Here is a 22,158-nt window from a genome sequence, read left to right as displayed (position 1 = left end):
CAGAGCTATAATAACAAGGACAGCATGGTACTGGCACAAAAACAGACCCGAAGACCAATGGAACAGAATAGAAGATCCAGAAATAAATCCACAGGCCTACAGCCAGCTGATATTCGACAAAGGAGCCAAAGACATACAATGGAAGAAACACAGCCTCTTCAACCGCTGGTGCTGGGAAAACTGGGCAGCCACATGCAGAAAACTAAAAGTGGACCCCAGCCTATCACCATGCACCAACATCAACTCAAAATGGATTAAAGACCTTAACATTAAACCTGAATCTCTGAAACTACTGCAGGACAGAGTAGGAGAGACACTTGAACTAATAGGCACAGGAAGGAACTTCCTGAACAGAGTCCCAGGGTCACAACAAATTGGAGAGAGACTTGACAAATGGGACTACCTTAAAATAAAAAGCTTCTGCACAGATAAAGCTATCGCAACCAAGCTAGAAAGACAACCAACTAATTGGGAAAAAATATTTACCAGAAATATATCAGACTAGGGGTTAACATCCTGTATATACAGGGAACTCAAGAAACTAATCCCTCCCAAACCTAACAAACCAATTACTAAATGGGCAAGGGAACTAAAGAGGGACTTCTCAAATGAAGAAATAAAAATGGCAAAGAAACACATGAGGAAATGTTCATCATCCCTGGTGGTGAAGGAAATGCAAATAAAGACAACCCTGAGATACTACCTTACCCCAGTCAGAATGTCCCACATCCACAAATCAGCCAACGACAAATGCTGGAGGGGATGTGGAGAACGAGGAACGCTATTACACTGCTGGTGGGAATGTACACTCATACAACCACTTTGGAAAGCAGTCTGGAGGGTCCTTAGAAAGCTAAAGATTGACCTCCCTTACGACCCAGTCATACCACTTCTAGGCATCTACCCTGAACAACAGGAACCAATATACAAGGACACGTGCACCTCCATGTTTATTGCAGCACTGTTCGCAATAGCTAGGATATGGAAACAACCTAGATGCCCCACCACAGATGAATGGATCCAAAAATTGTGGTATCTATACACAATGGAATATTATGCAGCCATTAGAAATGACAAAATAATGGCATTTGCAGGGAAATGGATGGAGCTAGAAGGAATCATGTTGAGCGAGGTAAGCCAAGAACGAAGAGACAAACAGTACATGGTCTCCCTGATAAGTGGATGATAAATCCAAAATGTTAGGTGATATGACAAAACTAACAGGACTTAAGAAACAAAGAACTCCCACTCATCTGGTTGAACCACTACCAAATATCCCCATGCTGCTGATCACATATATTGTATATAACATGTGAGCACCGTTATATATTACAGACTGTGATAGACAATTTGCTCCAGGAAAGTTAGAATGAACTTGTGACTTTAAACGAGCATCATTATTCCACAATACTGTGAATTATCGGAAATTAAGTAATCACTTAATCACAATCAAAAAAAAAAAAGAACCTTGGGGAAGGGAGGGAGGGAGGGGATGGTAGGGGGAAAACAATGGAGGGGGTAACAATGCTCAAGAGGAAGTGTACTCATTACCTCACTCATGTAACTGTAACCCTCTGTATAGTATCTTTACAATAAAAAAATTTAAAAAAAAATAACCAAGGAAGAAGTGGAGCTGGTAATGTAATTCAAGAGGTAGAGTGTCAGCATGGTAAATGTAAAGGCACTCAAGTTAAATCCCACTACCATCAAAGCAAAACAAAATGCTGAAATTAAACAGTTGCTTAGGCTTGGGATTAAGAAAAAGGAGAAAGTATTACAGGTAGCAAGTAATATATATTTTCATTTAAGTATGTATTTACATACACATCTGAATGGCAAATATCCTATAAAAATTAAAAGACAAGAAAATTCACATCCCACCCAAAACCTCATTAAAAGGGAAAAAAAAACTCAGTGAAACATTTGCCTCTTACAAATCAGCACAAGATAAGGTTATTTTGTGAAACAATGATGAGGTTCAAATTTAGTTTTTCTAAATAGTGTCTATTTCTAAATAGTGTCCATTTTACTTGGATTTTTGTTATTAGGATTCTACTTTCTTTTATGGCAATATAACTTTCACAGCCAATAAGAAAAAAAACTGAGAATCTAATACTTAAGTTTTTAGATATGTGCAAATGTTTTGACAGATTTATTGGAATTTATATTATGTGTGTTTCCTTCATATATATGTAAATATTTATACAAACAGAAGAAGAAAAAGGGAAGGGTAAAGCGTTGAGAAAAAGAAAGGGAGAAAATAGTCAGACAGAGTCAGAGGATGTACTTTATCCTAGCTCTGTGTGTGTGTGTGTGTGTGCACATGCACACAAGTACATATTTGTTGTATGCTTCTCAATGTGTTGGAAAGTAGAAGAAAGATTAAGCATGCAAATTCAAGCACCTATATTCCCAGATGTCTTGTCTCAAGGGCAGTTGGAACTGACTGCAGCACATGAGGATCACAGCTAGGCATTTAATGCAGCATTTATGCGGAATTATACTTACGAAGAGCAGATTGAACTATTGAATCATCATACTGGGTAAAATCTACTAATTTCCCACATCTGCTCAAAGAAATTTGCATTTAGGTCACAGGCAGAAGCTAGCAGTCGTCTTCCCATATTGTAATCATTTTCTGCTAGAACTTTTCCAACATCCGCAACCAAACCAAGCCATCCTCCTTCCGGCACCTTCCACCCTTGCAGAAAATTCTACCTCTGCTCTCATTGCTGGGAATCTTGTAAGTGGCTTGCAAGAAAGTGACCAAGCCAAGCATTCACAACTGAAGCCAAAGCCAAAGAACGAGACACACTCAGGCTTGGTGCCAGTGGCTTGCATCTGTAATTCTAGCTCTTTGAGATTCTGAGACCTCAATGATTGTGGTTTCGCAAGAGTTTGGCTAAAAATGCCTGTGAAACTCCATCTGAAATTATCCAGCAAAATGCTGAATTGGAGGTGGGGCTCAAGTGGTAGAGTAACAGCCATAAGTGAGCAAGCCCAGGTCCTGAGTTTAACTCACAGTACCTAGAGGAGGGGAGGGGGAGGGTAAAGAGAGTGGGGGAAGGGAATAAGGGAGAGAAAGAGAGAGGAAGAGGTGAGAGAGGAGAGAAAGAGGCTTGCATAAGAGAAGTTTCCATAAGTTTTAGTAAAATTTTAAAAATATATATTAAATATGTACTCTAAATACATACAATTCAATGAAGGCATTTAAAGGACTAGAACTCGATTGAAGTGAAAGAATATGGAAAAATAGGTTTGTGCTGAATTTGATGTCACATTTAGTATAACAATAATACAAAACAGTGATGCTAGTTTTCCAGGACAGTTTTCCAGGATTATACTGAAATCACAGCTTATATCTAACTGAAAGCAAATAAAGACATTATTAAATATGAATAAACAAAAAATCTGTTTCAGATATTACTCATGTTCTCTGCTTGTATATTTACATATACCTCCTTGAATGTTGGAGGCTTTAAAAAATGCATAACACTTTATTTTTATAATTAACATGTATGTGTTACATTTAACTATGGAATGAAGATATCATTAAATGAAAATTAGAACATTTTTCTCATTTGACTCAGTAAATATTTCATAAGTTATACAATTACCTTGTTACTTTGCTGAGGAAAGTTTATTTAAGGGAAATGGGTATAGTAAGAAATGACACAGTTTGCAGATTTGGTAGAGAATTATGCAACAGTATTATTAAAGATGGACTTTTTGTATATATACACCACATTTTCTTGATCCATTCATCTACTGAGGGGCATCTGGGTTGGTTCCATATCTTAGCTATGGTAAATAATGCTGCAATACATATAGTTGTGCTGGTAGATTTAGTATGATCTTGTTTGTGATCATTGGGTAAATGCCCAAAATTGGGATTGCAGGGTTGTGGAACTCTATGTGGAGTCTTTATGCACAATGGAATTCTATGCCTCCATTAGAAAGAATGGCATTGCTCCATTTGTTAGGAAATGTAAAGACTTGGAAAAAATTATATTAAGGGAAGTAAGCCAGGCCCAAAGTAACATAGGTCCCATGGTTTCCCTTATTTGCACTAACTAGTATATGTCTGAGACAAGCAGAAACGGTCAGATAAGTTGATATAAGGCGAAATGAACCCAAAGATAATGACTCAAATAATTTTTTCTTTCTTGCTATTGTTTCTAACATATTTATAAGATGATTTCCTTGTTGCTTTGTATGTTCCTCCCCCACGGTATAACCCCTGCTTTCACTGTATTTGATGTTGGTATAATTTGTGGAGGAGAAGGGAAAAAACAAATTATTTAAATAGGCATACAGGTGGACCCATTGCAACAATGAGATGTACAAAATGTTATGTTGAAAAACGAACTTTACAACTTTGGCGCCAAGGGGTGGGGGTTGGGGATGTGTGGGAGGGAGATAGGATGGGATGGTAAGGGGAAACAAAGGAGGAGGCAACAATGCTTGATGAGAAATGTATTCATTACCTTGCTCATGTAATTGTAACCCCTCTGTATGGTATTTTCACAATAAAAAACAAAAAAAAAAAAGATGAACTTTTTAAATTAGAAAGACAGATTAGTACCCAGTGGTGGTTATAGTAAGATGCTTTATATTGATAGTTGAAAAATATTGTAATAGCATCCTAATGAGAAATACTAAGTTGTGCGTTCTTGAGAGTTTGAGGAGGAATGGGTTGAGTAATCAAAGGAATTAGAAGGTCTGGGTTGAGGCTATACCTGATTGAAGGAAGACCATTGGCAAAAGACAAAAATGCCAAACACTTCAATGAAACTAATCTCTAAAAAAAAGAGGTTACATAAGAGAAAAAAATAAGATTGAGACTCGAATAATTTAATTTTAGACATTTCAAATAAAAATTAAACTGAGCTAAAATGTCAATAAGAAATACTGTAGATGTATTCCTTTCTTTCTAGTTCTGAGATCTAAATGTCTGACACTAGCTTTTATACACAGATGAACTTGTTATGATAATTTATACACACACACACACACACACACACACACACACACACACACACACACACACACACACACACACACACACACACACACACACACATATATATTGTTTAACCAGAGGGGAACATCAAGTGGTAAGAAATTTTGAGATACAGTATCAACTTTTGAAACTTTAAGTGCTATGCATGTTTTTCTGAGGCCATTACTTAGCTACTATTAAACATTTTTTAAATTAATGATTGGGGTGATGAACCAAAGTGTATCTTTATTAAATTTGCTGATGACACCGATTTGGTAGGACAATTAGCACATTTAAAAGCTGGTTTGAAATTCCAAATGACCTTGATGAGTTGGAGAGGTGCCTGGATATAAACAAGATGAAACTGATTAAGTTCATGTGCCATAATTCATTCAGTCTATTTCTCATTCACAGTAGCCAAACCACTATGCAACTCTGTTGTGAACTTTTAATGACAATGCTTTGAACCATCTGTCTTCATTGTACTGCAGTCACAGCAAAAGTGAAGTCAAGATTTTGGGGCATCCAGCTGGCTTTAAACCAAAGTTGTTAGACTAATCGAAGTGATTTCACTGCTAAGCATCTGTAAGACTCCAGCACTCAGGTTTAATCACTCAGCCAAAATCACATGGGTCAGGTCATTCTTTTTTCCCCACCCTGGGCTGGAAATATCAACCAAAAAATCTGTATGTTGAAGAAGCAAATGTCATGTCACTAGTCACTCATGTACATAAAAGCAAAAGGAAATAGGATTGAGGTTCAGCTCAGTGGGAGAGCCAATTGTCTAAGCCTTAGAAACTCATGGATTGGACCCTCAGTACCATCTAAATCTAAAAAAATAGTAACTCACAAAGAAATATTTAATTACAAAGTGACATTATGCTACATTAGAAACAGTTTTTGAGGATTTTTTTATAGCTGACTTATTTCTTCAAGATGCTTGAAAATGCATATGTGACTACTGTAGTTTAAGAAGTAAACATAAAGCCAGTTGCCAGTGTTTCACACCTACTAATTCTAGCTACTGAGATCTGAGGATCATGATTTGAAGCTGGCCCAGGCTGCATGGGGCATGAGACTCTCAACTCAAATTAACCACTCAAAATTTGGAAGTGGCACTGTTCCTTAAAATGATAGAGTGCTAGCCTTAGGCTCAAAGACATCTCCCAGGCCCTAAGTTCAAGCCTCACAACATACAACAACAACAACAACAACAACAACAGAAGTAGGCATGAATAAAAGAAAATAAAAATTTACTGCAAAAGTAACAATGATGTTGACACTTTGTTATTTAAATTTTAAGGTCATGGTATATAATAAACATCTTACATAAAATTTAAATTATGAAGACATAACATTTTAACAAATTTTCAGAAGTGTGTCAGTAGTCTGATACTCATCCATCTTTTATTTCCTGTAGCCAATTTATCTAAAGTTAAGAAGAAAAAAAATCTAAGAAAGGTAGGGTTGAGGGTGAGGGTGAGGGTTAAAATATGCATGAACTACAGGAAGAATGCAGGCTGGGTAATCAAGATTTGAGACTAAGCCCAGGGAAAATGTGTAAAATCCTATGGTAAAATAATTTCAAGGCCAAGTGAGATGAAAGTGTCCTCAACTGGTAGAGTGTCTGCCTACTAAGTACAAGGCCCAGAGTTCAAATGCCAGTACAAGCCTCCTCTCCCAAATGTTTGTGTGTGCGTGTGTGTGTATGTGTGTGTGAGAGAGAAGAGAGAGAGAGAGAGAGAGAGAGAGAGAGAGAGAGAGAGAGAGAGAGAGAGAGAGAGAGGGAGGGAGGGAGGGAGGGAGAGAGGGGGAGAGAGAGAGAGAAAGGGAGACTGTTTTGTATAAAGAATACATACTGAATGAATATATATGTCTGCCTGTGGGGATGTCTGTGTGTGTGTTACTGGGGCTTAAACCCTTACCTTGCATATTCATGTAGTTTTTTGAGGCACATCTCAACTTCTGGCTTTTATCTGGTTAATTGGATCCTCACATCTCATATCTTAGCCTTCCTAGGGGGTAAGGATTATAGGTGTGAACCCAGATCCCAAATGAATATTTTTTGGTTCATCAAATTATATGTTGAAAACAAAGTAACATGTTGAAAGGAAATCATTCGAAAACAAATCCAGAGGGGGGAAATGGTTAATTAATAGTTAGTTAAAATAGGCCCTACACAACTCTATTCTAAGTTTTCTGAAATATGCCCATTGTCACTATTTCTTTCCTATGTACTTGGCATGCAGGAAAACCTATGTTTGCATGCTATAATATATCTGTATACATCCAGAAAAATCATAGCTTCCTCAGCTCCCATGTGTTAAATGTGTACAAATAAAGTACTTTTAACAATAAAACAATTAAGTTGATCAGATTTTGAGAAGTTATATGACAGTGAGGATGTGTTTTACAATGTCTGCCTTTCAGAAATGATACATTATTTGAGTAGTTTTGCTCCTCATAATTGCATCAAATGTTTAATTATATTATTTATACTTTTCTAAATCTAAAAGTATTAAAATGTACTGGGATACAATTTTTGAGCTATAAAAAATCTTCTAAAAGCCTAATGTACATTACTATAAATGATTTCTATCTTTCCTATCTTGTTTTACTGAGATTATAAATGATTTTCTTTCTCTTATTTTTCTCTCTTAATAAAGGAAGATAGACAACATAATAAACTAGCACAGCTAGGAAAACAATAACAACTAAAAACAATAATTCAATGTGGGATGATATTACCAAAGTGTAACTCCTAAGTGTATAGAGTAAACATCACTGTTTTTAACACTATGAAAACAAGCAGTCATGTTTCCTTATCTCCTAATAATAAGTTTCATCAACATCCTGAAAGGAGGGCTGGGATGTAGCTCAGTGGCAAAAGCACTTGCCTAGTAAGTGCAACGTCCTGGGTTCGATCCCCAGTACCAAAAAAAAAAAAAAAAAAAAAAAAAAAGACAAAAAACATCCTGAAAGGGACACATTTTTTTTTCTGCTTTGAGAAAGATAATTTGGTAGTACTGTCATAAAAATCAAATTTCCATCACAGTATCAGACTTTGTCACAAAATTTAAAGCACCATTTCCCATGAGACAAATGGAAATCCACTGTCAGGTTCTGTGTGTTTTCCTCCCCAGCTTTCTGTGATGCACTGACCCCAGGGAAATAGATACACTCTACTCAAAAGATTTACTCTAAACTAATAAATACCATCCTAGAATGGTCAAATGCAAAGCATTCTTTTATCCTTTTTCTGTTATTTTGTTTTTTCTCTATACCTGATTCATAAAATCTATGATATATTTGATGATATTGGAATGATTTAAAAAACATTTTAAGATGAAATTGTGGGCTTCAAAAATGCAAATGTCTTACAATATCAGCTAAGATTATTTAAATGATTTGCATCAAATAGTTACTCATTTTGGAAATCTTTTCACAAAACATAGTTTTACATCCATAAGTACTCCTTTGCTACAGAGTCCAAACTTCATTTTAATATCAAAGCTGAGATATTTGCTATGTACTTGCTCTTACATTTCATCTCCTGCATCTTTCTTCTTCCCATTTAATGAGCTGTGAGCTCCAGGAATCAATGACAATCCTCCAAGCAACAAACATGCTGTATCAAACCGGTGTTGCTTGGTTTGGAAGGCTTTTGATAGTACCTTCACGAAGCTGTCAATACCTTCAGATCGCTTCAGGATGATAGACATATTTAAGTAGCCAATTTATTTAAGAATTATGCAAGCTGTGCACTGGTGGCTCACAACTGTATTTCTAGCTATTCAGGAGGCTCATGGTTTGAAGCCATCCTGGGCAGGAATGTCCATGAAACTTTTAGCTCCAATTAACCACTAGAAAACCGGAAGTGGAGATGTGGCTCAAATGGTAGAGCTCTGAAAGATTAAAAAAAAAAGAAGGAAGGAAAGAAGGAAGGGAGGGAAGAAAGAAGGTAGGGAGAGAGGAAGGTAGGAAGGAAGGAAAGAGGGAGGGAGGGAGGGAGGGAGGAAAGGAAGGAAGAAAGGAAGGAAGGAAGGAAGCAAAGTAGTTAGGTTAGAATTCAAATAATCTATAATTCTAAACATGTTTGTAATACACCCATTCCAATGGTTTACAGGATCAAGGAAGGAAAAGATACTAGACACATGAAGAAATGTTCAACATCCCTAGCCATAAAAGAAATGCAAATAAAAACAACATTGAGATATCACCTCACTCCAGTTAGAACAGCAAAAATCAAGAACTCTAACAACAACAGATGCTGGAGGGCATGTGGACAGAAAGGAACCTTACTTCATTGTTGGTGGGAATGTAAACTTGTTCAACCACTTTGGAAAGCAGTATGGAGGTTCCTCAAAAGACTTCACATAGATCTCCCCTATGATCCAGCAATCCCACTTTTGGGCATTTACCCAAATGTTTACAAACAAGATCACACTAAAGCTACCAGCACAACTATGTTTATTGCAGCATTATTTACCATAGCTAAGATATGGAACCAACCCAGATGCCCCTCAGTAGATGAATGGATCAAGAAAATGTGGTATATATACACAATGGAATTCTATGCCTCCTTCAGAAAGAATGACATTTCCCCATTTGTTAGGAAATGGAAAGGTTTGGAAAAAATTATATTAAGTGAAGTAAGCCAGGCCCAAAGAAGCATAGGTCCCATGGTTTCCCTTATTTGCAATATCTAGTATAGGTATGAGTCAAGCGGAAAAGGTCAGATAATGTGATGTTAGGAAAATGAACCCTTAAATATGTATTTTAATGTCTTCGTTTCTTTCATGCATGTGTTTCTAACACATTTATAAGATTATTTCTTTGTTGCTTTGTATGTCCCTCCCCCACAGTGTAACCCCTGCTTTCACTATATTTGATGTCAGTATAACATGTGGAGGAGATGGGGACAAACAAGTCGTTTAAGGATTCAGGTGCACCTGTTGCAACAATGAGAAGTACAAAATGTCATGTCAAAACCAACTTTACAATGTCGGTGTGGGGGGGGGGAGGGGGGTATAATTGGGTGGGTGGAGGGGGGAGGCTGGGAAGGGATGTGAAGGGTAAACAAAGGAAGAGGCTGCAATGCTTGGTAAGAAATGTATGCATTATCCTGCCCATGTAATTTTAGCCCCTCTGTACAGTATGTTCTCAAATAAAATAAAATAAAATTAAAAAAAAAAAAAGATACTAGCACAGTTAGAGGACAGGCTTTCAAATCTGACTTACAGTAAAACACCAATTCCCAAAGGCCAGAGAGCAGGGCCCTTGAAGGCTTCTGCTCCAGTGAACTACCTCACTATTGTTAACCTAATGATAGCCTGAGGCTTTCCCAGAACCTGAGGGAGGCATTTTAATTAAACTCATTACTTTAACAGGCTGAGAAAAAGCCTGACTTCTTGTGTAACTCTGTAACAAATTTTTCAGTTTCCTGCCAATGCTGTCCTTGTAACCAATTAAGTTGCTTTTACAGCCTGCTTCTGTTTTGAACCTGTAATTCTGCCCCCTAATCTTGCAGACCTAGATCTCTGCACCCATTCTGCCTTTGTGAAACTTGTTCTTTTTTTTGGGGGGGGGGATCCCGTTGTGGGGCCTGAACTCTGGGCCTGGGTGCTGTCCCTCAACTCTTCAGCTCAAGGGTATCACTCTACCACTTGAGCCACAGCGCCACTTCTGGCTTTTTTCTTATGTGGTACAGAGGAATTGAACCCAGGGCCTCATGCATGCAAGGCAAACACTCTACCACTGAGCCACCTTCCCCAGCCCATCTTCTCTATTCTTGAAATATACTGTTACATTGAAGAGTTCTTCCTGCTAACACAGCTATGGGATGGATCCTGAAAATGTCATTTGAACCCAGGGTTGGTTAATGATGTCTCTTTTATGCTTCTAGATGCTTAAGAAATCTACAAGTAACTTCTTATCACATAAGGCTTAGGAAGCAAATTTCTAAAAGTTTGACCTTTCAGAACCCTGAAGGACAGAAGGTTATTATCCTAGAGACTGAGAGCTGGGCAGATGGATTTGCTGCACTTAATCCCTTTGTTGCACTTAATTCTGGCTCAAATCCTAGTTTATTTCCTAGCTTGGTGCTCTTAATCTTAGCTACTCAGGAGCTGGACCTCTGCTTCTGGACCTCTGCCTTTAGTTCAGGGACCATGCACTGGCCATGGTCAGCCCTGCCAGTGTACTGGCATAGGTGACTTTGCCAAGATTTGTCGTAGGCCTCTCCAGCCCTTATGTCAGAGGTCTACATAAGCACACATTTTCCACTATTTATTTTTTTTTACTTTGCTCTCTGTTTTGTTTTGCTTTGTGCCACTGCAGGAGCTTGAACTCAGAGCATTGTCCTTTCATTTCTCCTGAAAGCCAGTACTTAACCATTGAACCACAGCTTCACTTCAGGCCTTTTTGTAGTTCATGGGAGGTAAGTGTCTCATGAACTTTCCTGTCCAGGCTGATTCCTAGTGGTGATCCTAAGCTCTCCTACCCCACCCCTGAAGAGCTAAAATGACAGGTAAAAGCCCCTGGGGCCAGGTGCTGGTGGCTCACACCTGTAATCCTAGCTACTCAGGAGGCTGAGTTCTGAGGATCTCGGTTCAAAGCCAGCCTGGACAAGAAAGTCTGCGGGATTCTTATATCCAGGTAACCATCAGAAAACCAGAAGTGGCTCAAGTGGTAGAGCACTAGCCTGGAGCTGAAGAGCTGAGGGACAGCTCCTAGGCCCAGAGTTCAAGCCTCATGACTGACAAAAAGAAAAAAAAAGCCCCTGAGGCCTGGCTGTCTTGTCTATGTTCATCAATATGTCTGTCTCTTTACATAACCATTAACCAATGTAACTTTGAAATTCATCTTACAAGTTTCATTTCATAGATATTTAGTAGAATTCATCAAGAAGTCAAATGTGGACCACAGTTCTTCTATTTTTAAAAGGATATCATGCATTAGTAATCAAAGACATACAGATGTTCTGAAATTTCTGAAGTCAGTTTTTGTAACCTCTAGACATTTTCCCATGGTGTTTAATGTTTGGAGCTATTGGTATTGTTTGTAGGATACCCAATGATGGTATGTCGTTCTTCATTCCTGTTCTTCATACTAGTTTTTCTTAATGCCTTTCTCCTTTTCGATAATGAGCTTATCTTTTTTTTTTTTTTCAAAATCCTTAGTATTTTTATTAGGTCTGTGAATGTTGCACGATCTCAGTGTATTTATTTTATTTTATTTTTTCTGGGTCTTCAATTCTTTTTTTTTAATTTTAATTTTTATTTTTTGTGAACATACTCTACAGAGGGGTTACAATTACATGGGCAAGATAATGAGTACATTTCTTATCAAGCATTGCAGCCTCCTCTTTGTTTTCCCTTTACATCCCTTCCTAGCCTCCCCCCACCCCTCCACCCAATCCCCCCCACACACACCAAAGTTGTAAAGTTCATTTTTGACATGACAACTTGTACTTCTCATAATTGCATCGGGTCCACCTGTATCCTTAAATGACTTGTGTTTCCCCATCTCCTCCACAAATTATACTGACATCAAATATAGTGAAAGCAGGGGTTATACTGTGGGGGAGGGATATACAAAGCTACAAAGAAATAATCTTATAAATGAGTTAGAAACAAATGCATGAAAGAAAAAAACATTTGAATACATATCTAAGGGTTCATTTTCCTAACATCACATTATCTGACCTTTCCTGCTTGACTCATACATATACTAGATATTGCAAATAAGGGAAACCATGGGACCTATGTTTCTTTGGGCTTGGCTTACTTCACTTAATATAATTATTTCCAAGCCTTTATAGGAGAAACCCTAGGCCTCCTTGGCTCAGGCCGAAATTTTCTTAATAGAGAACTGGAAACACAACAAATCAAAGAAAGTTTGGACAAATGGGATTGCAAGAAGTTGCAGAGCTTCTTCATGGCAAAGGACATAGCTAGCAAAATCAATAGAAAGCCCACAGATTGGGAGAAGATCTTCACTAGCCATACAATGGACAAGGGTCTCATATCTAAAATATAGTTAGAACTCAAAAAATTAAATCCCCAAACAACAAATCCTCAAAGAAACAACTGCCCAATAAATAAGTAGGCTAAAGACTTGAAGGGAAACTTCTCTGAAGAAGAAAGAAGCATGGCCAATAGACACATGAAGAAATGCTCAACCTCCCTAGCCATAAAAGAAATCCAAATCAAAACAACATTGAGATACCACCTCACCACAGTTACAATGGCTATAAGAACTCTAACAACAACAGATGCTGGAGGGGATGTGGACAGAAGGGAACCTTACTTGATTGTTAGTGGAAGTGTAAACATGTTCAACCACTTTGGAAAGCAGTATGGAGGTTCCTGAAAAGACTTCACATAGAACTCCCCTATGACCCAGCAACCCCACTTTTACAAACAAGAGCTTATCTTAAGCCTTGCTAACTATTTACTCCACCTCTCGATCCCCACCACCTGCCTAACTAGGGCTTGAACTTATGACCTGAGTGCTGTCCCTCAGCTTACTCATTCAAGGATAACACTCTACCCCTTGGCCCACAGCTCCAATTCAAGCTTTCTGTGGTTAATTAGATATGAGTCTCATAGATTTTCCTGCTCAGTCTGGTGTCATACATGTCATATCTTAGCCTCCTGAGTATCTAAGATTGCAGGCATGAGCCACTGCCACCCAGTTACAAAGTCCTATTCATGACAGTGCCCATATAGAGATGTTGTTTAAACAACCGCAGATGGGAGCCGTTAAGTCTGAAACTTCAGGTGTTCATTGGGAATGATCCCTCATGCAGTGGACATGGGGATCTGGCCCTACTCATTGCCTCAAATCCCAGACCCAATGGGCAGCAAGAGGCTTGGGAGTTTACCACTGAAGTCACAAGTGTCTGTGTGAGAAGCCCTATGTGTTCCTGGCTTGTGCAGTTCCTGAGGTGTGAAGGGGAAGTAGACCCAGAATGTGGAAAGGAGTTAAACATGCTGTGGCCAGGCATGTGATCCTGGGATGGACACAGGGTCAGTAAGTCCAGTGGACACAACCTGAATGTCCTTAGCATGGCTGTTGGGCACGGTCTATGGTACCAAACTGTCAGCTGACAGCACTGTCCCCTCAGAAGTGTGGCCCAAGGAACACAACTCAGGAAGAGTAGGGATGGAATGGAGCTATTCCCAGGATGCCAGATGGTGTCTTGGAGGCTGAGGTATGTCCATGAATCATGGGTGGCCACTCAGCTGCACACAGGCATGCCCTAGCAAAGCACTTGCCACTATCCCTCCCACCATTGTTACTCCTCTTTTCCTTTCCCAATTGAAGGTGTTATACCCAAGTCCTAGAGATCCTCCAACAACCACTGAGAGACCAGGCAACCCGAACTGCAAAATGCAAGGTTTATTCAACAAGCCAAGGCTTGGGCCTCGTCCCATACCCGCAGAAGGCAAAAAACACAAAATTACAGCAATGCTATGGTTTAGGGACAAGTTCGATTGTGATCGGTCAGGGACCAGGTGTCTGCTTGAACCATCAAGGCAGACAACTCTTGTGGTTAATCTTCTGCTGACTGGGTCGCGAAACCATCTTGTTCTTGGGTGTTCTGCAATCTTTAAAAAACAGTTCTCAAAAATTTTGCACAAACATGTTATTATTCAGCTCATTTTTGCAACCTTTGCAACATTAACTCAGAACAGGAATTAGAGACTGACACAAGTCAACTTTAGAAGCTGTCACAATATGGCTTTAGTTTGGTTCTTACATTCCCCCCTTGAGTTTTGGCACAGTTATCAATCTTGATGACATTACATCTCAGTTTCAACATCAGATGTGTTTACAGGAGTATAGGTGTGTTGTACCATTAATTGTATTGTAACAATCTGTTTAGCAAGCAAGGCCCAACAGTAAGCAATAGCAGTAATATAAGCAAGGGTCCAATTAATGTAGAAATTAAGGTAGTTAACTAAGGAGAAAAATTAAACCATGATTCAAACGATCCTTGTCCAGCCTCTTACTTTTTCTTTCATTCTTCTAATCCTTCCCTAACTTTTGCCATGTTATTTTTTACTACCCCTGAGTGATTTACATAAAAACAGCATTCTTCTCCTAATGCAACTCATAGTCCACCTTGTTGTAAAAATAGTAAGTCTAGTCCTCTTCTATTCTGTAAGGCCACCTCTGTTAAAGAGGTTAAAGAATCTTGCAAGTGGGAAATTGAGCTTTCTATTCTTTTAATCTCATCTACTGATTCCCTCATGGCTGAATAATGCTGTTCCTGTCTTGTTAAAGCCGCTATTCCTGATCCTAACCCTCCAATGCTTGCACCTAACAGCAGGCTAATTGTAATAGCTGTGAAAGGCTCTCATTTATATCTATCTTTCTTAAATTTTGGAGCTTCATATAAACCTAAAAATTCCTCATTACTATGGTAAAAAAAAAGTCTTGGTAACAATCTTATCATCACACAATATTCCCCTGCATTCATTATAACTTATATGCACACAACTAGTTAGTCCAGATTGATTATACACCCACCATGTATTGCTAGGAGGGATCAAATATTTCATCTGTTCATTCCCCTTCTCAGGCTGTTTTATGATTTTGTTGGTTATCCAGTTCATATCCTGAGGTACTTCACCTATGCAGATCCCTTGACCTGTAACTCAGCCCATTGTTAATCCAACTTGACTAGTCCATCTGCACTCATTTTGGTTCACAGACCTCGTTACATTACCTACCACTGCTATCCCCTCATAATAAGGTGGAACAGTGTCATAGCATAGCCAACAAGAGTTAGTTAATTCTGAGGTAGAGGCATTTAATAATGCAAAGGAACCTATAACCAATTCTATTCGTGGATTTTTAGGCAATGCTAGTACTAGGTCCACTGGTTCTACTTTTCTGGGGGTGGCTGCCCTACTAATGTAGTGTGTTACTCTGTAACTATAGGGTAGTTACGTTTTCAGGTTGGGGTGGTGCAGGTGGGGCTTTCTCAGGCCGAATAGGCTGAATAACCTGGTTAGGGCCCACTGGGGCGATTCTAATGACTTCTTGTCTAAGGTTTATTCTGAAAATTAATCATGGTCATAATCATCCTTATGTAGCCTCAGTCCCCATGTCCTTCCTTGGGCCCAACCAAAATTGTTTCCCTTTCTCAGTAAACGTAATAGTTAGAGGATTACACCGGAATTCTTTGCACGGTCCATCTAGAATTGCTCCACAATTTTTTTCACCCTGATAGGTCCATTTTCTAGCCATAGTAATAAGGTCCCAGTTAGAGGACGGCTTCCAATGTCCATCTCCTGTGGTTTCACAACCCCATTCTTTGCAAAAATAGTCTTGTTCATAACCACACCTTTTTGCAAGATCTGGGCTCCTCCCATCCCTAGGACAGACATAGATAGGCCATCTCCCTAAGTAATATCTTCTGGCTGGGGTTGCACATCCTCCTGGCCTGTTGTCTAGTCCATGTGAGTTACAATGTCTTTTTGTTGCTGTACGAGTTGTTTGGCCATTGCATTCAGGCAGTTTGCTAGGGTCATAATGGTAGGGAATATCCCAACTCCCAATTGCTAAATCACATAAGTCTATTGTTAAGTCTGGCCACCAGGTATTAAGTGGGGCTTCTGTTGTTGCCACAGGGATAGGTTTGCCCATTTAGGATTCACCAGCCAACATAGTTGGTAAGGGGCAGAAGGGTTAATTCCCTTTACCACAGTGCTTATCAATAGTAGAATCAGTCCTTGGACAATCTTCTGATCTTCAATTTTAGTGGGTTGCTTGGGTGAGGCACACCCTCCATGCTGACACTGAAGATGCTGCTGGTCCTCCTCCTCAGGATTGAAGGGATCAGCTGGCTTGGCATGGGTGTGGTGGATCCATGCAGTTACTCCGTCCACCTTTAAAGCTGTAGGAGTGGTCAGAATCACCATGTATGGCCCTTTCCACCTGGGCTCCAGTGTCCTTGGGTGATGCCTTCTGACCAGGACTCAGTCCCCAGGCCTGAAAGAGTGAGGAGTGGGTATAGAAGCAGATTCATAAATGGCTTTTATCTTAGGACAGATTTCTCCTTGCACCTTCTGCAAGGACGGAACAGTGGTTATTAAGTCTCCATTACCTAGCTCAGCCAATAATTCTGATTGGAGACTAAGGATCATTGGAGGTGGATTGCCAATCATGATCTCAAAGGGAGTCAATCCTAACTGGTAAGGAGAGTTCCTAACTCTGAACAGGGCCAAGGGAGGAAGGGTCACCCAGTCTGCGCCAGTCTCCAAGGCTAATTTAGTCAAGGTCTCTTTTAGTGTCCGATTCATTCTTTCAACCTGTCCTGAACTCTGGGGTCTATAAGCACAGTGCAATTTCCAATCTGTCCCCAGTGCAGTGGCTATTCCCTGACTTACCTTGGATACAAAGGCTGTTCCATTGTCCGACCGTATTACTGCAGGAAACCCATATCTTGGGAGAATTTCCTCTACAATCTTCTTGGTCACTATTCCCGCAGTCTCTTGCTTGGTTCGGAAAGCCTCAGTCCATCCTGAAAAGATGTCTACAAACACTAGTAAATACTTATAACCAAACTTTCCTTTCTTAAGTTCAGTGAAAGCCACTTCCCTGGCCTAGTCACCCTTATTCGGCTTCCATTAACTTCCTCTCCCCTTCTGGCATTAGTTAGCTGACATGCTCTACATTTTTTAACAATGTCTTCTATTAGTCCATTTCCTTCTCTTATCTTGATTTTCGAGCCTCTTAGCAAGTCCTGCATCCTCCTGGTTCCCATGTGTGAGGCATGGAGAATTCTTTTTAACATCTGTAGTCCTAGAACTCGGAGAATTAAAAATTTTGCGTGAGCTAGGTGCCACCATCCATCTAGTTTTGGGGCCATAGGAAGGAAGTTTTGATGCCCATTCCTCTGCCTTTACTGGTAGCATTCTAGGTCCAGGATGTATGTGTCTGGCCACCAAGGTGATTAATTTTCCAGCTGCTGCTTGTCTAGCAGTCTGATCGGCCAATCTGTTGCCTTTCGCTGTGTTGGTGTCCCCTTTTTGATGCCCTGGACAGTGCATGATGGCCAGCTGTACTGGCTCCCACACAACTCTAAGCAGTCCCAAAAATCTCTTCCTTATTTTTAATAGATTTTCCCTCTGCTTTTAGCAGGCCTCTTTCTTGATATATAGTTCCCTGTATATGGGTTGTTGCAAAAGCATACCGACTGTCTGTGTAGACTGTAGACATTCATTCTTTTCCGTCCAGCCACGTTTAAGGCTTTTGTTAATGCTACTAGCTCCACTCACTGGGCTGAGGTCCCTCTGGGCAATGCTTCGGCCCATACTGCCTGATCTTCCGTGGTCACTGCAGCTCCCGCATATCTGTGTCCATCCCTGATGAAACTGCTTCCATCGGTGTACCGGGTCAGGTCAGGATTCTGCAGTGGTTGGTCTTGTAGGTCTGCTCTGGTCCCATGGACATGAGCTAGTATTTCCTCACATTGATGTAGCGGCTGCTCGTAGTCAGGATCTTGCAGTAGAGTAGCTGGGTTGAGGGAAGTTGGCATGCAAAAGGTTAAGTGTCCTGAGTTGAGCAGGAAAGCCTGATAATGGGTCATCGTCTCATTGCTTACCCATCTATCAGGTGGTTGCTTAAGAACTCCTTCCAGAGCATGGGGAGTGGCCACAGTCAGGGGCTGTCCCAGCGTTATTTTTGTGGCATCTTTAACCAGGAGAGCCACTGCTGTTATTATTCTTAAGCATGGTGGCCATCCAGTTGCCACAGTGTCCAGCCTTTTTGATAAATAGGATACAGGCCTTTTCCATGGTCCCAGCTTCTGGGTTAGCACTCCCTTAGCCACTCCCTCCTTTTCATCCACAAAAAAGGGTAAAAGGTTTATATACATCTGGCAAGGCCAATGCTAGGGCCTGCAAGAGGAGTCGTTTCCGAAGTTCAAAGGCCTGCTGTTGTGCATCAATCCAAATAAAGTTATTTTCTTTTAGTTTTGTGGCCTCATACAGGGGATGGGCTATTTCTGCAAAGCCTGGTATCCAGTCTGCAGAATCCTGCAGTCCCCAGAAACTCCCTCACTTGCTTTGGAGTTTTTGGAGAGGGTATCTTTAACACAGTCTCTTTCCTTGCCTCAGTCAGCCACCTCTGCCCATCTCTGAGGATATATCCCAAATACTGTATTTCTGGTTTACAAAGCTGGGCTTTCTTAGCCGATGCCCGATACCCCAGCCCTTCCAGAGTTTGTAACAGATTGGCAGTTCCTTCTCTGCATTCTAATTTGGTCTTAGTGGCTATCAGTAGATCATCAACATACTGCAACAGACTCACCCCTGGGTTCCTTTCCCGATACTCATGTAGGTTTTCATGAAGTGCTTCATCAGAGTAGGGAAATTTTTGAATCCCTGGGGAAGTCTAGTCCAGATTAGCTGTCCACTCATGCCTCCCTCAGGATCATACCACTCAAATGCAAACAATACCTGTCTTTTCAGGGCCAGGGGAAGGCTGAAAAAGGCATCTTTTAAGTCCAGGACTGAATACCATTTCCTATCCAGAGGTAAGGAACTCAGCAAAGTATAAGGATTTGGCACAGTTGAATGAATGTCCATTACTCTTTTATTTACTTCTCTCATGTCCTGAACTGGCCTATAATTGGAGCTGTTGGGCTTCTGAACGCGCAGTAAAGGTGTGTTTCTGGCTGATTGCGTCTGTATGACTCCTTTTATCAACCTGCGTATATGTGGAATTATGACTTTTCAGGCATCAATGGACATAGGATACTGCTTTATTTAAACTGGGTCTGCTCCTGATTTCAGCACTTTGGGGGACTCTGTATGACATCTGGATAAGGACTAAATCTAGAACTCATTTGAGCAAATCTGTTCTGATTCTGGAGGTGTCCAGAGGTCAGACTACAGATGAATGCCCACCATTATGAATATTATCCATGTTGACCCCATTATCATTGGACTGCAAATATAATATCCAGTGCCTCAGGCAAATGGAAATCTCTTGGAGGAGTGGTCAGTTGGAGCCTCCTATTTTCCCCCAAACACTCATCATTTTGGTCATCCCAACATGTGAGAATAAATGTGCTCATTTATTCTACAATTCGATCTGAAATAGCTATTACCTGCCAGGATCCAGACTCCATTCCCGTATCCTCCTCCTTGCCTCCATGACATGAATCTCTTCTTGTGTAAAACTGCCTCTCTGTGCCTGTATGGAAATTGGAGATTGTAAGGGTTTATGTATAAAACTTAAAGGGGTGAAAGGATCCAAGAGTTGGCATATAAAACACAATTGTTAGGCATCAGTGGCTAACATCTGTAATCCTAGCTATGCAGGAGGCAGAGATATTGAGGGTCATGGTTCAAAGCCAGTCTAAGCCAAAAATTAGAGAGAATCTTATCTCCAATGCACCAACACAAAGATAGAAGTAGAGGTCTGCCTTAAGTGGTAGAACACCAGCTTTGAGCAAAAGAGCTAAAGGACAGTAAGCAGACCCTGAGATCAAGCTCCAGGATCAGCAAAAAAAAGGTTGAAAAATTTCATAATAAAAAATACTTGGGGGAAAAAAGAAGAAAAACCATTCCACACGTCTTCCCTAACTTAGGGGAGTTGTGCCCCAAACCATGCTGACAATTGATTCTGAAGCATGAATAAAAACAAGAACTCAGAGTAGATAAGGAAACCTGAGGTTGCTGAGACTCTAGCATTTCTTTCCTTCTGTCTTATTTTTTTTGTCATCGTGGGGTTTCAACTCTGAACCTGGGTGCTGTCCCTCAGCTTTTCAGCTCAAGGCAAGCGCTCTACCACTTGAGCCACAGCACCACTTCTGGTTTTCTGAGTAGTTTATTGGAGATAAGAGTCTCAAGGACTTTCCTGCCTGGGCTGGCTTTGAACTGAGATCCTCAGATCTCAGCCACCTGAGTAGCTAGGATTACAGGTGTGAACCACCAGCGCTGGGCTTCGCATTTTTTTCTAATTGGAATACCAAAGCAGAGATAGCCACATTTTCTAGCAAGATATGAGAAATTGTTTTCTGCAGAACCCAAACATCTCACAGAGAAAAGACTTCAAGAAGAAAATACCCCTCAGAATTCTCCTAAGTCAGCCCAACCAATCATCATAAAATGCAAACATACATGCACACAAAAAGGTCTGGATGAACCCTGTCATTGGTACCCATGCTTAAATGAAAGCAGACAACCAAAGAAGATTGATGTAAGAGAAAAGAACGACAACAGAAAAAGAGAAGATAGGAAACATACTTTGGAGGTGTCAGAGGTGAGAGGAGAGAGGAACAAATGCTATTCAGGAAGATGAAAAACTGAAAGAGAAAAACAAAATCTGTCCTTAGCTTGTGAGAGAGAGCAGCCAGAGACACTGAATCCATAAAGTTAAAATATGATTCTATTAAAAGAGTCATAACAAAGCTGAAAGAACTCTTGGAAAATAAGGATGTGATTGGAGAAATAAAAACCTAAGGATCATAAGACAGAGTAGAAGATAATCTATCAAATATAAATACATAAAAGACTAAACAATGGATAACAAGGAAGAAAATACTAGAAACACAGATAATCCATCCAGAAATTCCAGCACCTGTGTAACAGGAAGTCTGATACAGAAATGAGGGAAGAATAGAAAGGCAGTAATCACAGAATATTTTCTAATTCTTTCCTATAAGGAAATAACCTGAGTTTCCACAGTGAGAGGCTCAGCACAAGCTGAGCTATAATTACAAGCTCACGCCTGTAATCCTAGGTACTCAGGAGGCTGAGATCTGAGGATCATTGTTCAAAGCCAACCTAGTCAGCAAAGTCCCTGTCAGCCTCTTATCTCTAAAACTCAAAAACCCAGAAGTGGTGCTGTGGCTCAAGTGGTAGAGCACTAGCTGTGAGCACAAAAAGGTTCTGGGACAGTGTCCAGGCCCTGAGCTCAAGCCCCACAACAGACAACAACAAAAACAAAGATCAGTACAGGATAAAACAGGCTTAAGTCAAGGCTAGTGCTCAACAATCAATGATCAAAGAAATTTCTCATTTCTCCAGATGAAGAACAAAAGATACAAATGTTGTTTTTGGTGGTGATGGTATTTTTGCTTTTTTTTTTTTTCTTCTGTGAGGTGAGTAAAGAAAGGACCAGAAAGGGAG

General features: G+C 40.1%; 1 long non-coding RNA gene across 1 annotated transcript; it reads right to left on the bottom strand.

The window, feature by feature from the left end:
- Positions 1–14,389: 14,389 nt before the first annotated feature.
- On the bottom strand, positions 14,390–17,721 carry LOC138822964 (uncharacterized). Its single transcript, XR_011370706.1, has 2 exons — positions 17,407–17,721; positions 14,390–17,008 (listed from the first exon to the last, which is right to left on the bottom strand). It is a non-coding gene; the product is annotated as an uncharacterized lncRNA (long non-coding RNA).
- Positions 17,722–22,158: the final 4,437 nt, after the last annotated feature.

This window comes from Dipodomys merriami, unplaced genomic scaffold (assembly GCF_024711535.1).
Source record: "Dipodomys merriami isolate MVZ:Mamm:240054 unplaced genomic scaffold, mDipMer1.0.p SCAF_1199, whole genome shotgun sequence".
In the NCBI taxonomy this organism is placed as follows: Eukaryota; Metazoa; Chordata; class Mammalia; order Rodentia; family Heteromyidae; genus Dipodomys; species Dipodomys merriami.
Note: the sequence above shows the minus strand (reverse complement) of the source record. Positions and strands in the feature narration are given on the sequence as shown.